The sequence below is a fragment of the Macaca thibetana genome, chromosome 2, assembly GCF_024542745.1.
Source record: "Macaca thibetana thibetana isolate TM-01 chromosome 2, ASM2454274v1, whole genome shotgun sequence".
Classification (NCBI taxonomy): Eukaryota; Metazoa; Chordata; class Mammalia; order Primates; family Cercopithecidae; genus Macaca; species Macaca thibetana.
In genome coordinates, this window is record NC_065579.1 from 190,764,738 (window position 1) to 190,777,061 (window position 12,324).

The window sequence follows — 12,324 nt, forward strand, 5'->3', positions numbered from 1 at the left end:
CTGCAACCTCCAACTCCCAAATACAAGTGATTCCCCTGCTTCAGCCTCCCAAGTAGCTGGGATTATAGGCACCAGCCACCACGCCCAGATAATTTTAGTATTTTTAATACAGACAGGGTTTCACCGTGTTAGCCAGGATAGTCTCGATTTCCTGACCTCATGATCCGCCCGCCTCAGCCTCCCAAAGTGCTGGGATTACAGGCGTGAGCCATCGCGCCCGGCTGCATTTCTTATTTTACCAAAGTCTAGAGAGAGTCTTGCTCTCTCTACTGGTCTAGGCACATTTTGCCATGATTCAGCTGGGCTCACTCACATATCTGCAGTCAAATGGAGGATGTGCTGAAAGCTGGCTAGTCTAGTAGCATCTCAGTCTCAGTTCCACATGATCTTGAGTGCTTCTCACTCAAGATAGCACAGTACAGTCTTGTTCTCATTGTAGAGGCAGGATTACAGGAGAGCAAGCATAAGGGTTCAAAGCTTCTACAGGCTTGACTCAGAACTGGCACACCGTCACTTCTGCCACCTTTTATTAGTCCCAGTGAGTCACAAGGCCAGCCTAGATTTAAGGGACGAGAAAATAGACTTCAGCTCTTGATGGAAGCCGTCACAGTCACATTGGATAGGACACAACATAGGAAGTCATTAATTTGGACCATCAATGGAATCAATCTACCATATTTTCGAACAATATAGTAGGTTACCATATTAATCTACCACATAAATTAAAATTACCTGAGAAAAGGTTAGCAAAATGCAAACTAAAAGTGACCATAATCTTCATCAGGAATCTCAGTGGAGATTGTTCAAAATTGCAAGATTATAATAGGGTTAGACATTACATAGCAAAGAATTTTGAGTTAATGGTAAAATATTAAAGCAATGGGTGCTGATGACTTGGTAGCTAGAAAGTTAGCAGGCTTGATCATTTTTCCCCATTTTACACATTTGCAAGTTGGGAGGAATAGACAAGGGAAAAAGAGGATACACCAGCCACTTGCATAGAGAGATTAACCGTATAATCCTGGGAAATACAGAGTTCTATAAAGAAAAATGACAATCCTTTCCTATAATTGAAGGAAAAGAGTAAAGAGTAGGTGTAGGAAAAGTAACATATTGAGTGACAAACCTGGAAGAGAAAGGAATTCCCTTTTATTCTCAATGAAAGTTGAAAGGAGATCACATGATGCATGGAATAATAGAATGAGATTGAGAAATGGAGAAAATCGGAAGGGTTAGAATAATTATGTGACGAATCTACAGGAAACAAATTAAAAGAAGTAGGAATGCATTACAGTGCTAACCAGGATTTGTATTGGAACATATGGGCACAGTTTTTGTTGTAGTAAATGAATAATTAAATAAATAGTTACATAATACAGTGTTAAACATTAGCATGCATCAGAATCATCTTGAGGGCTTGCTACAACCAAATTACAGAACTCACCCTTGGTACTGTAGTGTCAGTAGGTCTGCAATGGGGCTAAACGTTTTATATTTCTATAAATATCCAAGTGAGGCTGAATTTTGTGGCCTGGTGGTAACACTTTTTAAAAGCCACTGGTATAACATACAGTCAATGGCATTAATTCCTATGAAAGTATTAGATGTTTAATAAAAATGAATACAAACATAGCCTTATCTTACGCTATTACCTTACAAGAGACACTATTATTTTCAGCCACATTATGAACAATTCTACAAGTGTGAATGACGATATAAGTCCAAAAGTGTAGCCTTAAGGTGTTTCAGATCACAAGGTAAATGGGAATTTTGTTTTAAGGGATATTAATGTGATCCAATTGAAGTATCTTTAGGTTTGGCGCCCATCATCAGGTATACCTATATCGTTTCATCCTGGTTCTGACCTGAAGGGACAATGTCTACCAGACATGATCAACTAACTCATGGACATTGTAAGAGCAATAGTGATCACACCCAAATTGAGAATTACATTTAATCTTGTGCTGATGTTAAGTTTTCCAACATACTCCTGGCTAAAGAAAGCCACATGACCAAGCCCAAATAAGCAAGGAACTCCACTCTGCTGGCCATGGAAACATGGCAAGAATGGAATACATTATTTCATGGAGAGAGCATGAAAATGCAATCGAGAGCAATAACTACCACAGTCAAGCCTTAATATCTTGTCTTGAAATACATTTTCACTCTTTTAGACCACATTTTCCTTATCTGTAAAGAGCTGACTTAGAGGTACCTGTGTAGTGTACAGGTGTAATGTTCCACTAGCTAACCTTACCCTCCAAAAACTTAAATGATTTATGGAGAATCTATTATATTAATTCAACTTACGTTGATCTAGTGTCTTCAGAGCACAGAGGGAAACATTTGTGACTATCTGACCTCACCAATAGTTAGTGAAGGCACTATTAAACTCGCTTTGCAATGAGAAATGTGAAGCTCCAGGGCGATTTGCTTGCTCAGGGTTACACAGGAAGAGGCAGAGCTGAAACTGATGCTCAGCCTTTCCCTGTCCCATTGCTCTTTCGTTGTTTTACACACCAAAGTATCATGTTATATGATGTGAGAGATGGAAAAGTCTATTACCAATAGTTGTTTCTTGGAAAAGTTTACTTCTCTTCTGAGCATATAAGGTGTAAAGGCATGAAAATATAAAGCTTAATGTATGCAATTTAAAACTAGGAAAATAATAAAAGCGCTCCTCCAAGGGGGCCTATACTGAGTTTCAAGAAATAACATAATTCTACAGAGAAAAAGAGTGGAAGAGCTAAATAAACTATTTTATTTATCCATGTTTGAGAATAAAATTTAGTAAACTCTTGCAAAAATACAAATCGTGTATCTATATGAAGCAGTCATGGATTCCACATCCTATCATATGAATTTATGGATAAGATGAACAAAGAATGACAGCCTGAGGGATTAAAGCACAGAAGCAGTAAGTTTTGACAGGGTGGGGGGAATGCTGAATAGAAAGTGCTGCCAGGAAGGCAAACGTGCTGCAGGCACTGCAGCGTGGGGCACAGGAAGACAGGCCCATGGAGGAGGCTGGCACCGTGGGAAAAGAGAGTTTCCCAGACTAGTTACTTCTGAACAGTTATTAGGCAAGCCCTGGTTAAGGCCTAAAGTGGACAGAGTAGAGAGAGAGAGAGAGAGAGAGAGAGTGAGAGAGGGGGAGAGAGAGAGAGAGAGAGAATGTGTGACAGTAAGAGTGACAGATTTAGTGTGTGTCTTACACAAACGCATAACTTAAAAGAACATCAAATATTTGCTTTCCCTGTAATAAAAATGCTGAGTATATATATTGGAGGATAAAAAGGGACAGTGGTGGGGGTAGAGGTTGGAGGGGTGTTGAGGGACTTGCATGAGCAAGAACATGAGGACTACCATTCCAATTAACCAGTGTTTTACCTTTGTCGTGCCACTCTGCTCATCTGCTTAATTGAGTCAAGTCCTTTGTGTACATATTTGGATTATCAAGTTGTAAACATTCAAAATATTTTTAGGTTTATCATCTCTGATGTGCTAGCAAGACCATATCACTCATACACGAAATTAAGTGGACAATAAAGGGTGGCTGGAATGCACGGAACATGAGCAGTTAGGCTCTAGCTAGAGAGATAGAGCAGGAGCAGTTCTTGGCGGTCCCTAATGACCACCTTTCTCCATTAGTGCAAACTCTGATGAATTACGAAGTGAAACTGCGGTCAAAATAACATATGACACTGTGTATAATGAAGAGGATAAACATAAATATTAGGCCAAAGCTACATCGAATGAATTATTTAGAAAGAAAGTGGAAGGTAATATTTTACAATAAAGAAGTTGCAATTCTACTAATGGAAAGTGGTTGTGAAATGGTTTTTCTGTTCGTTGCTCAGTTAGCTCTCCAACTACTACTGAAAATCATTTCGTGTTCAAATAATTGTAGAAGTAGAACATTTAAATCCCCTTGCTGTTTCCTCAAAGATACTTGGCAGGATTGTATTATTTGTAAAATGTAATATTCTGTCAAGAAATTATTGGAGAAAAGCTGTTAGATTTTTAACTTATGCCAGAACACTTTAGGTGTCCGAATAATGAACTTTTTAATACGCTGGCAACAGATTAAATAACATCTTTAAATACGGCTTGACATGTATTTGAAAGCGTTGTGTGTCTTTTTTTCTTTTTTAATAAATTAGGGGGGCCACCACATAAAGATGGAAAGAATGTATTTTTAAAGGTCACAAATACAATAAACAGGTGTCACGTTTCTCAGCGGCTTGAAAAACTTGCCTTCTTCACTTGGTTCACTTTTTAATTACTTTACTATTTTAGAACTCTGCTATATATTTGCTTAATTATCTAATTGTGTATTTTTATTTTCCCCAAACAGTGCCGTGGTTGTGTGTATGCGTTTCTATTATTATATAAGTGAAAGTTGGAGTGGTAGGAGAAGAAACTTTACATCTCGTTCTTTTCTTGGTTTCCTTGGAGACAATATCTTTATTCACTCCTTCCTATCATGTGCTCTCCTCAAAGATAAGTTTGAAAAGGACTATCAAACGCCTTTTTACTACCTTTAAAATACTACCTGTATTAGTCGGTTCTCATGCTGCTAATAAAGAGATACCCAAGACTGGGTAACTTATAAAGGAAAGACGGTTACTTGACTACAGTTCTACATGGCTGGGGAGGCCTCACAGTCACGGTGGAGAGTGAATGAGGAGCAAAGGCACGTCTTACATGATGGCAGGCCCGAGAGTGCGTGCAGGGAAATAACACCATAAAATATTCTGATACTTATTCACTATCATGAGAACAGCACAGGAAAGACCTGCCCCCATGATTCAATTACCTCCCACCAGGTCCCTCCCAAAACACATGGGAATTACGAGAGCTACAATTCAAGACAAGATTTGGGTGGAGATACAGCCAAACCATATCACTACCCATCATATATTTTCATTCTAACACGGAAGAGATGATTAAATTATGGAAATAGAATTATTCAGAAAACATAAAGATCTTAAGGGACAAAGACTTCTGAAAACAAGCATTGTAGATGCCTAGTCCGAATGCTAGCCTTCACCTGACCCTGCATTAGTAATTAGATGCGAGTAGTGTCATATAGTATGAAGAGGTTTGGAAAATAAGGCAATTTGTGTACTTTTTACATGATTTCCAATGGATTGAATGGCTCAAAAATGAATTGTGTAAACTCAAAAATTAAGAGGTTTTAAAAATACTGTAAATAGTGCAGCAATATATTCAAATAGCACACTTTAGTTATTTAAACTTAGTCAGGTTACACGGATTGGAAATGATGTACAATGTAGATACTGACTATGACAGCAAGAAAAATCCCAGTCCTATAGATAACACCTGGCCTCTAACTTCTAGGCATGTTCGTGGTACTCAGACCCAAACCTGGTCTAAGTTAATTGCTTAATGTCACACAACTAGGAAATAATAAAACTAGACTTTAAACTCAAGCCTTTTGTTGCCCAAAACAGGTTTAAGATCTAATTATATCATTATCTGATAGTGTGTATTAAGCAGTTAACTTCACGGGTTTTGTTTCCTACTCTTCAAAATCTTAACGTCGTTAATATAGTGAGGACTGAGTCTATTGCTATTCCATTGACCTGTCTGCAGATACTAGCTTTCTCATCTCCTCCAGGGATATTTCCAGTACACTTGACTAAGGTCGCCTTGGAAACTTCTTACCTGGCCATCATCTGAGATGCAATCTTGACTGGGGACCTGAGAAGCATCGAATTTATCTGCAGAAAATAGAGTATGTAATTATCTTCAGGGCCACTGACTGGTGACTATTTCAACTCTGGGCATTAGAATTAACCAATAGATATTTTCCTTACTGGGCCTTTGGCTATTGCTCTGGAACTGGCATGGATGTCCACTCTTCTGTCTAATAAATAGTAAAAATCCCATCATACATTAAGAATTATCGATTTCCATCCGTCCCCTTTGGCTGCTAGTCATTTTTTGGAGTCCATGCCAATGCAGACTCAGTTTTTCTAGCACTGCTTGCTTGCCCTTCCTCCTCTTCCCAACTCTGTCTATCTTTTTCTCATCTAACTATTGAGTTGCCAATCTGTATGTCTTCATAATGCACAGAACACTGTGAGGTTTCTTATGACTCTCCAAATAAGAGGCATCTTTTCCATATCTCTCTAGATTCAAATCCAGTTAAGCCATTTGATTCGCCCTCCTTTATAATGTGGGTGTTTGTTGGCTACCTGATTTTCCATAGTAGATTTGAAGACACAAACTTTGTCTTCCCTGTGATTTTTTAGAACTATGTTTTGTACATAGCTGGCACTGAATAAATGTTGAATAAATAAGTAAAAGGATGGACAAATGCAAAATTTTATTGAGAAAACTTAATTTAAGTATATTCAGTAAGAATAAAAACATACATGCTAAAGTCCATTGCCCAAAGCTAAAGTCTGATTGTATTCATTTAGTTAATATGAATTAGAAAAAATGGAATATAAGTCCAACTATTATTCCAACTTAGAGTCAAGGAAAAATAACTTCTAGATTACAGAATTTTTTTGAATGGCAAAAATAAAACAATCTCGATTTTGAAATGCAGCATTTCTACAAAAGACTAAGTTCTGAAAGTAAATAGCATAACCATTAAAGTATTTTACATGTGGTCAATGCTTGTGTAGCAAATGTCAGCTTATATGACAACTAATCATTTTTTTAAGCATGGCAATTTAAAATATGCACATATCTTATGGTTCAAATATATTATCAAATTAAACCAAAGTTGTTTGCATTTTAATGACTGCCCTCTCCAAAGAAATGAAATAAAAAACAGATACCAGTTTTTCTTCTTTTTAAGAATTAATCACTTATACTCATTGGTCAATGTCATTAAGTAGCTTGAGGGGAGACTTCCCCTTTCTAAAGAAGAGAGGGCTAGAGTCTGTATTTTAAACCATATACCTATTATTCTATTTTAAAATGTATTCATGTGAAAGAATGTCTGAGCTCTAATATTATTTATTATATTTTCTATCCAAGTGTCTGTGAAATTATTTTCAGAATTTTAACTAGATAATCATTTACATCACAAGGGACTAATATATTTGAAACTGTTATAGGAATTGGATGATAAATTCAGCTGAAACACCAGCCTCTATACACTAAAGGAAGGAACTCCAAATTTCACTCTTAAGAGATTCCATGACTGGTACTTTATCTTTTGTTCCACTTTTTAAAATGCCCTTTTAATTCCCATCACTTTTCTATGTAGTTCTTACAGAGTTAACTGAAATTTGCTTTTAATAGAATCTTACGATATAATTACTAAATTAAAAAAGAACAATTATGGTCCTATCAAATAGTCAATACAAGATAAAAAGCCAATTAAAACCCCAGATGCATGAGGGAAAATAGCATAAATGGATAAGAGTAATCAGATGATTGCTTTATAGATCTAAAGATCCCCAAGGGATGTTTTAAATCCACATAGTGACCCAGAATGCTGAATTTTGCATTTGGGAGCTTTTATTGAACTAAGATCCTTAAATGGCTATGTTTCCTTTTGGTTTCATATCCAAGAAAGGCTCAAAGGTAAGTTAATTCATTCATGGTCTAGAATAAATTACACACAATAAATTCACTTCAGAGGATCTTTGTCAAATAAGCTGAAGGCTATCCTATTACAAATACTAAAGATCAGATACAATGCCATAATTTTATAGAAATGGCAGAGTTTCAGTTACTCGGTATTCAAAAGTTTACTTACTGCTCTCTGTAGAATTTCAGTTTTTCTGTGTGTATCTGTAGAGCACAGCTTGTCGACTAGCTAGGCTTGCTAGGTATGATAATAGAGAAACATTTGTGGAGTGTTATCCCCATTTTATTTAAGCTGTTTAGAATTAAAGCAGTCTTCAAAGTCTTGTAAAAGAGATTAATACATTAGTTCATCTACTGCATACATTCTGGGTCAGCAATAAGGCAAAATGAAGGAATAATGGGTAGACAAGGAACCCCCTCAAGAGACGCATAGATTACACATAAGGGAAATTAGAAACGTGTTTTACATATTAACAATGAAATAGATACTTTAAACATGAAACACATTTAAGTAGACATCATTAGCTTTGCTTCTTGGTAGTTACAAATATTGAACAGATTACTTAATAAAAATGTTAGAACTTGTATTTTAAGTAAACCTAAAGCTTAGTATTGAACACAACTGCAGCCTCTGTCTACTCTGGCTGCTGTAACAAAATACCACAGATTGGGTCGTTTCAACAATAAATAATTCATCAGGAAACAGAAATGTGTTTTCTGGTTCACTGTTTGTGTGACGTGTTCAACGGAAGCCCAAACCCCAGTATTACCTGATAAGCCCATATAACAAACCTGCACATGTACCCCCAAAACTAAAATATAAAAGGTAAAAGACGATAAAAGAAAAAAATACTATTTTTATAACATACTAACATACTATGCTTCTATATACGTTTTACATGTTATATAATATGCTACAGTTAACACATTAATGTAATCAAATAATGAAAAAATATGTATTTTCTCACAGTTCTGGAAACTGGAGAGTCCAAGATCAAGATGCTGATAAATTCAGTTTCTGGTGAAAGCATTCTTCCTGGCTTGTGGATGGCCAACTTCTCACCTTCTGACTATGTGCTCACATGACTTCTTTTGTGTGTATATGTGTTTGTCTAAGGGGTAGCGGGGAGGACAGAGAGTGAGAGAGAGAGAGAGAGAGAGAGAGAGAGAGAAAGCGAGCACGTGAACACATTCAAACCAACACTCCCATGTCTCCCCTTATAAGAATGGTAGAGGCCGGGTGCAGCGGCTCACTCCTGTGATCCCAGCACTTTAGGAAGTCAAGGCGGGCGGATCCCGAGATCAAGAGATCGAGACCATCCTGGCCAACATGGTGAAACCCCATCTCTACTACAAATACAAAAAAATTAGCTGGGTGTGGTGAAGTGTCTACCTGTAATCCCAACTACTCAGGAGGCTGAGGCAGGAGAATCACTTGAACCCTGGAGGCAGAGGTTGCAGTGAGCTTAGATTGTGCTCCCGCACTCCAGTCTTGCTACAGAGCCAGACTCTGTCTCAAAAAAAAAAAAAAAAAAAAAAAAAAAGAATGCTAGAACAGGGGTCCCCAACCCCCTGGCTGTGAACTGGTACCAATCCATGGATTGTTAAGAACCAGACTGCATAGCAGGAGGTAAGTGGCAGGTGACAGGTGAACCAGCATCACTCACTGAGCTCCACCTCCTGTCAGATCAGCTGTGGTAACAGATTCTCACAGGAGCACAAACCCTGCTGTGAACTGCACATGTGAGGGATCTAGGTTGCGTGCTCCTTATGAGAATCTAATGCCTGATGATCTGAGGTGGAACAGTTTCATCCCCAAACCATCCCCCACAAGTCAGTGGAAAAATTGTCTTCCAAGAAACTGGTCCCTGGTGCCAAAAAGGTTAGGGACCACTGCACTAGACCATTAATCCTATCAGATGAGGGCCCTACCCTTATAAATCTATTTAACTTTAATTGCTTCCTTAGAGGCCACATCTCCAAATTCTGCCTCCTTGGAGATTAGGGATTTACTGCACAAATTCAGAGGGGACACAAATATTCAGTCCATAACAGTCTCAAAATACATTATTTTGTTCTCACATACTTTCTTCATCCTCAATGTTTACATATTACCCTCTGTACTTCATATTCCTTCAAGAACCAATTTTTATTTGCATGTTTGCATGCGCATTTTGGTATTCTGTGTCTTTGCATAAACTCAAAATTTCCTCAGCCAGTTTTATATTTTCTGTGAATAACCTGGCTTGCCTTATCTTCTGTTTCTCTTGTGCATCACTTTCCATCTTCTACATAAATGGAATATAACTACACATTACCTTCATTTCTTTTACCTGTTTCTAAATTTTCTAAAGGGTCCATTAGCTTATATTTATATGAAACTTTAAATTCTGTCTTCTGGAAATAGGTATTCAAATATGTTTCCAAAGCTATATCTTGCAGATTGATTAAATATTAATTTCTAGTTCAACACTGTGGAAGACAGTGTGTCTATTCCTCAAGGATCTAGAACCAGAAATACCATTTGACCCAGCAATCTCATTACTGGTTATATACCCAAAGGATTATAAATCATTTTACTATGAAGACACATGCATACATATGTTTATTGCAGCACTATTTACTATAGCAAAGACTTGGAACCAATCCAAATGCCCATCAATAAGAGACTAGATAAAGAAAATGTGGCACATATACACCATGGAATCCTATGGAGCCATATAAAGAGAATGAGTTCATGTCCTTTGCAGGGACATGGATGAGGCTGGAAACCATCATTCTCAGCAAACTAATCCAGGAACAGAAAACCAAACACCACATGTTCTCACTCATAAGTGGGAGCTGAACAGTGACAACACATGGACACAGGGAGAGGAACATCACACATTGGGGCCAGTCGGGAGTCGGGGGCAAGGGGAGAGACAGCATTAGGGCAAATACGTAATGCATGCGGGGCTTAAAATCTAGATGATGGGGTAATAGGTGTAGCAAACCACCATGACACATGTATATCTATGTAACAAACCTGCACATTCTGCACATTTAGCTCAGAACTTAAAGTAATATATATAAAGTTTTATATATATACACACACATATATATTACAAATATACATATATACACGTATATATTGCAAATATACGTATATATACAAGTGTGTGTGTGTGTATATATATATACGTGTGTGTGTGTGTGTATGTGTATAACTTACATCATAACACCCTGTTGAAGAAGTAGAGAAGTTGAAAAGGAATCAGGGTAGTACAAGACATGAATATCAATCCCAGGATTCCCATGTTGTGGATGGATGACCATGGGCTGGTCATTGAGCCTACTGAGTTTCTATTTGCATATCAGAAACACACGGATGTTGTATAATAATTGTCTTACCCATGCATAGGGTTTTGTGAATATAAAGGGAGACTATATATGAAGAATAACATGAAAAAGTTAGTTGTGTTTTAAAGAAATTTCTTTTTCTTTTTTCCTGAGACATGTTCTCACTCTGTCACCCAGGCTGGAGTACAGTGGGGCCATCTCGGTTCACTGCAACGTCCACCTCCCAGGTTCAAGCCAGTCTCCCACCTCAGCCTCCCTAGTCACTAAGACTACAGGCACATGCCCACTTCTGGCTTTTCTTTTTTTTTTTTTTTCCATTTTTGGTAGAGACGAGTTTTCACCATGTTGCCCAGGCTGGTCTCGAACTCCTGGGCACTAGTGATTGACACTCCTCGGCTTCCCAAAGTGCTGGGATTACAGGCATGAGCCTCCGTGCCCTGCCCAAAGAAACTATTAAACATTGGGTTTTATACAGTTATTTTCTTTTTCTTCAAAAGAAATGTAAACATGGAAAATACAGAATACAAACTTCTATGTGTTCAAAATATTAAGCATGGCAGAGTTATCTCTCACTTCTATCAGGTCTTAAAATGTTTCTCTTATACCTTTATGTTTTTGTCAGACTTTCAAGTTAACAACTACTAGCAAAGGTTTTAGAACTGCAAATTTATCAGATTATTATTTTTGAAGGAATCAGTTTTACTTGAACATACTTAAGGACAGTAAGTAGCAGCACACTTGTCTTCTTATTGCAATAATCTTTCCTTTCCTCTCTGCAATGGCATAATGTTAGAATTAGACCAGAAATCTGCACATTCACTTGGGACTAAAGACCAAACAAAAAGAAAAAAGAAAGAAGGAAACCTCTTTAAAATTTGCAAGAAATAAAGGGGTCACAAAACTGTACACATGTTGGTTCAACAAAATCTAACCTTTCAATAAGAGACTCTCTGAGAAGTTTGCTCTCTTACCTACAGAGGGCAGAACTATGTAGCAAATAGAAAATGGATGTTTTCTCATTGTACTTGCTAAACTCAAAATGAAGGATGATTATTTAAGTCGCCTTCATGAGAATTACATAAGGTTAGAACAAGAGTAGTTAGGAAGGAGAAGATGACATTTTAAAGCTGACTTTTCCCAAAATGTGTAAGGGAAGTTGCTTGTGTAAATTAGCCAAAGGGATTTTACACATGGAACTTATTTGGGTTGTGCCCATGTTTATTTTTCCGCAGGAGGGATTTAGATTTCTATGTGATTAGCAGATTGGCTACAGCTTGCTGAATAAAGCAGGAAGAAGGAAAAAGTATCTCTCTGGATTGAGTTTTGTGGCTCTCTCTGTCTTAAAATTCAACAGTCCTATTGGTTTAAGACTGTTCATTTTGATGATGTATACACAAAACAATATTT

The 12,324-nt window shown here is 37.3% G+C and overlaps 1 protein-coding gene and 1 long non-coding RNA gene across 3 annotated transcripts in view; one reads left to right on the forward strand and one right to left on the reverse strand.

The window, feature by feature from the left end:
• Window positions 1–12,324, forward strand: part of ROBO1 (roundabout guidance receptor 1) — a 1,153,604-nt gene that overhangs the window by 388,604 nt on the left and 752,676 nt on the right. The window lies entirely within an intron of this gene.
• LOC126947916 (uncharacterized) overlaps window positions 1,189–12,324 on the reverse strand; it is a 45,284-nt gene continuing 34,148 nt past the window's right edge. For both annotated transcript variants that reach the window (XR_007723255.1, XR_007723254.1), the window contains exons 2-3: window positions 8,547–8,690; window positions 1,189–5,747 (exon numbers count right to left, since the gene is read on the reverse strand). This is a non-coding gene — a long non-coding RNA (uncharacterized LOC126947916). The remainder of the gene's footprint in view (window positions 5,748–8,546; window positions 8,691–12,324) is intronic.